The following is a 5,207-nucleotide window of genomic DNA, read 5'->3' as shown; positions in this document are numbered from 1 at the left end:
GGAAATGGTCTCGTTCAACTGCTGCATCTCAATTTGCTAATTGCTAGAGCCGGAGTGCTTGATATTAGAATGATTTTTGTTTTCGTGTAACAGCCCAACATCACGGCTGGTCACTTGGGCTTTTCTTGATGTATTTTTGTCGCAGCATTTTGATTGCTTGTGGTAGAAAAGTCGTGGTTGATCAGCATAACACGAAGTACCTTGAGTTTTGAAAATAGTGCATTCTGAAGCTTAATATTAATTAAAAATACGAAAAAAATAAAATTTTATTTTCGTTTCCTTCAGAGTAGGGATCAGATGGGTTACAGGGAGAGTGTCCAGGTTGTCGTAACCAGGCTTGGGGCGGACACCCAACTCGCAATAACGTAGCGAGAGCCAACCACTCCTCATATCCCCTTTTACTGCCTGAAGGATCATGCTTGTAAGGCTGCTCGTGTTTCATATTTATAGGAGCCAGGTCCATCAGCTGGTGTTATCTTTGCCGATGTGGGATGTAAATCCGAACGCATCTCGTCATCCCGCACTTTGCGTTCAGGACATATCGCATGATGATAATAACAGGCTAACAGCTGCCTTTTGGAACCCCAATTCCTTCTCCCAGCCAAGATTTTCTCTTACAAAAGTCGAAATCGTTTTGGGAATTAATTGATGAAATAATGATAATAATCAGATATGAGAGGTTCCTTAAGAGTAAGAAAACCAATTTTAAAATTTGTACATGCTCTTTAATCCGAGCATTAGAGAACGTAATTCTCTATAATACAAGGTCTTGAATCTTATGAGCAAACAGAACAGAACAATAATCTATTGAAATTTGCTTTTTTCTCGGGGTCAATCAATGCCAGCAGCAGTTAAACTTTAATTGAAAGTTGATAATCTTCTTGTCCTATTCATAAGGCATGTTGAGAGGAAAAAAAATTTTGGTTCTATTTATAAGATAGAGAAAGAAAATTTTTATATGAGTGTATAACTTTACCTTTTATTTATTATTATGTTGATTATATTTTCACGAGGTATATTATATATTAAACATGGATAAATTTAAAAAGTTATTGAGTTTTAAATAAGAATTAATGAAATTTAAAATCTTTATTCGTTTAAGTGAAAGATGTTGAAAGTGATTTATCAATAAGATCAAAAAAGTATATTTTCTATCAAGTGACGCAACAAGAGAGGAAAAACAGACCTATGCAATTTCTCTGAAATAAATTAAGAGGGGATGAAAGTGAAAGAGAATAGATAAAATACCTTTTGATTTTGGGACAATACATAAAATACTAGACAACTACCTATGAACAACCAAAAAGCAGCCCAGACCGTCCTAGCGCAAATGGCCCAAGCAATTTGGACCTGAATGAAATTAAAGTTCGAGGTATGATTTAAACCCAGAGAAAAATGGCAATGCGCAGTAAGCCCTTTTGAAGTGCTCAAGAACTTGTCCTTTTTTTCCGTTTCTGGGGCCCCTTCTTGTCTGCCAACTAGAACTTGTGATATGGAAATTTAGCAAATGACAACTTAACCGGCAAGCTGCCTGCAAGTCTCGAGGGCAACTTGTGATGTTCCAACTTCCAAGTTGAGGAACATGGCTATCCAAAATAAATCTCTAATATATTACGCATTATTTCATTGGCTCGCAGGCATGTAGGGATGCTTAAAAAGAGTCTTTAATTAAGTGTGACGCAAGCTTGTAAGCTCGCAAAGAGGCTCTCTATAATAGCACGTAGGGCAGGTGAGCATTCATTGGGGGAGGGAATTTTGTCACCGTTGGACACTACAAAAGCTCAGCGTCAATCAAATAGCGATCTGCTACGCTCGTAATGCCACTAGTAGATTTCACACATTCACATCACCACGCCTTTCCTCATCATCTCCGTGTGATCTCCAATCATAATTGGAAGCTTAGTTTATACCATTCTAGTCTTATTTATAAGTTATCTTTAATATATTTCATACTACTTCCGGTTTTTAATATAAGATCTTATTTTATTTTTTTTTTGATCCTAAATATAAGATTCCAATTCACTTTATCTCTCATATTTATACATTTTTTTTCAAGATAATCCTTCTAACAATAATAGTTTTAGCCAATATACTTGATTATTAAGAATATTTTAGGAAAGAAAACACTTATTTATTACAAATAACTAACTTAACTTCTTTCCTTAATCTCTTCAAATTAGTCAACTAGCTCTTATAAATAGGACCGAAGGTAGTATATAGTAACAATTTTATTAACTCTCATTTAAAATTCAACAATTTTCTAACTTTATCCCTATTTAATACTATCTCTGGTCCTTAATATAAAACTCTACTTAACTTTTATGTTGGTCCTAAATATAATATCCCAATCCATATTATATCTCATATTTACTCAATTTTTTTCGAGATAGTCCTTCTAATAATTATAGTTTTACCCACATATTTGATTAATAAGGATATTTTAGAAAAGACAACACCTATTTATTACAAATAACTAGCTTAACTTCTTTTCTTAATTTCTTTAAATTAGTCAATTAGTTTCTATAATTAGGACCGGAGGTAGTATATATTACATATAAACAAAGGTAAAACTGTACATCCATATAAAAATTTCTCTCAGTGTCATATAAATAGTACTAAAAAATGTCTTATCTTCTGCCCTATAGGTAAAACAAGGGAGTATAATTTACACAAGTTGGTATTGTTGGAGGACGGCTCACGGCAGGAACACCCCTGAAATGACTCTTAAAATTGCGCTTCTTCTCTCAAATTCTTAGATGCCCATTTTGGAGTGGCTGTTCTCATCATATGCAGGAGGATGAGTTGTACTGGGATGAACGATAGACCTTAAAGATAGAAAAATTTTACACAATAAATGCTACTTTACCAATTCCAAATATAGGAGCTAGTAAGCTTGTTTTGATCCTTAAATAGGACTTTCTTAATCTTTCTAAGTTAGTCAAAAAAACTCTTACATTAAAAATTAGGAAAGTACCAAATTAAACATGTAAGATACAAGTGAAAGTCACTAATTAACGAAGCTTATATTAATACATGTTTGTCTTGTCTTGGAAGGGAGAGTCGTTATTAAAGACACATTATTGATACATTCCTGGGCTTCAAGAAGGTCAGAACAAAAACTAATCTGTTTAAGTATAATGGGACTGTGTGAGTCGGCATATAGTTCATCAGTTTCTTGTATTAATATTTCAGGCGTGGTGTCTGACCAGGATTTATACATATTAAATTTGGAGGAAGTTGGGGGAAAGTGGGAAGGAGTGGCAAGTTTTCAAGTTTTTCAACGATGGCTATCTTCAATCTGAGTGATGGTTTGTTGTCAAGTTGTGTGTAGGTCGGCCACCCACACAATCACAGAGGGTTTTCCAGCTCACATGTGTGTATTTTATTGAAAGCTTGAAGCTCAAGTTTCTTCTTCTGTCTGGTGTATCAATTATTTGCAGGAATCTTTTTTGTTCACTGATAGCACCTAATCAACTTCCCCACTTTCCCACGGGAAAAAGGACCACGACAAAGAAAAAACCCGAATCTCGCTGCTATAACACCCCAGAAAATTGCTGCAGAATTCACCATAACACTGCAGATTATGCATTAAATTTGTTTGGGCAAATTTGATGCGATTTAATTTATGCAGAGAAGGGCATCTTTGCTTGTACTTGCTTATCATAAGTGGCTGTGAACACTTTTACATAAACGGGATAAAACTTTTTTTTACGTGCTTATTTCATATTTAGAAGCATAAACGTTGTTGCTGTTACTTTATTCTGAAAAGGATGGGGATAAGGTGAGGTCATATTGGGTTTAATAAGGAGGACAGCTGTTCGACATAATTATTATTTGATGCATAAGTTTTTATCGAGGATTACAAATTATAATGATGTTTATGATATTACTATGATTTTAATTTAGTCAAAAGGTTGGGAGCTTTGTGACGAAACCCGAGTCTTTTCATGCTCGTCCTTCCTTCAGTGGGACCTCCATCTTTTTCTTTACGTCTCTGTGCCTCCGCGCGCGTTTTGTTTTTTTTTCATTTATTTACTATCTTAACGGTTATAATCTCAGTCAAATGACACAAAAATAATAATTGAACTAGAAAATATTAAAATAGTCATCTGAATTTATAAAATCTCAATTTGGTCATAAATAATTAATTTGACATTTATAAATTTACTAAAATAACTATATTGTTTTTCATTTTATTTATTGTTTTTTTAAAAAAACTAAAGTCTCTACTGGCCGGCTGGTCACCGAAACTCCGGTGCCAGCGACAATAGCCATCACCAGAGCTCCAGCAACCAATTGTCAGCCGGTCACCAAAGATCTAGCGATAAGCCGGCTAATGGGAGCTTTGGTTTTTTAAAAAATAATAAATAAAATGAAGGGTAATATAGTCATTTCAACAAATTTATAAATGTTAAATTAGTTATATGTAACTGAATTGGGATTTTGTAAATTCAAGTGACCATTTTGATATTTTCAAGTTTAAGTATTATTTCTGTGTCATTTTTCCTATAATTTAGTAAGCTTACAAAATTCAGTGGTTTATTAAAAAAATTGATATTAATTCTATCATATGTAAAATTTATTATTTTTTTAAAATTAATTTTATTAATATTTTCTAAACAATATTCAAGTAGAAAAATAAGAAAACGAATTATAGAAGATGTTTAGAATGTTTTAGATAAAATATTTTATATTAATTAATTTAACTAATATTCTTAACCTACTCAAATTAGTTAATTAGATCTTACAGTAAAAATTAAAAAATAAAAAGCACAATTCATTAGCCTTTAAAATCGGTACAGCACAGTTAATTATTTAAAATATTGATTTCTGTGTTTTGAGGGAAAAAGTTACATGACTAAATTACTAAAATTATCTATTGAAACTTGAAGAATAGTAATGTTTTAGATAGCTAAAATTACAGGAACTAGGTCATGATTAAGTTAATCAAATAATTAATTTTGTTTTACCTGAATTAAATAAATAAGTTTCGACTATCACGCTTAAGCGCACTGGTGCGGTAAATAAACGACACCGCGAGGCGTGACTGATCACTATTGATTTCTTCTTCTGCGTTTTTTTTTTCCTCACCCTTTTGTGTTAAAAAATCTAGGGGGTGTTAACATAATTCCCTGTAGATGCTCAAACAGGTAAATTAACTGGAAAATTAGGGTGCGGAATGAAGCATCATTCTTTCTACTTTTTAT

At 32.8% G+C, this 5,207-nt stretch overlaps 1 non-coding gene across 1 annotated transcript; it reads right to left on the bottom strand.

Annotated features, from left to right (window-relative positions):
• Nucleotides 1-289: 289 nt before the first annotated feature.
• LOC114744265 (small nucleolar RNA Z279/snoR105/snoR108) lies at nt 290-395 on the bottom strand. The gene has a single exon (XR_003740078.1). It is a non-coding gene; the product is annotated as a small nucleolar RNA Z279/snoR105/snoR108 (small nucleolar RNA).
• Nucleotides 396-5,207: the final 4,812 nt, after the last annotated feature.

Source organism: Neltuma alba, unplaced genomic scaffold, assembly GCF_004799145.2.
Source record: "Neltuma alba isolate B1F8T4 unplaced genomic scaffold, ASM479914v2 tig00004304_pilon, whole genome shotgun sequence".
Taxonomy (NCBI): domain Eukaryota; kingdom Viridiplantae; phylum Streptophyta; class Magnoliopsida; order Fabales; family Fabaceae; genus Neltuma; species Neltuma alba.
This window is presented reverse-complemented; position numbering and strand designations above follow the sequence as displayed.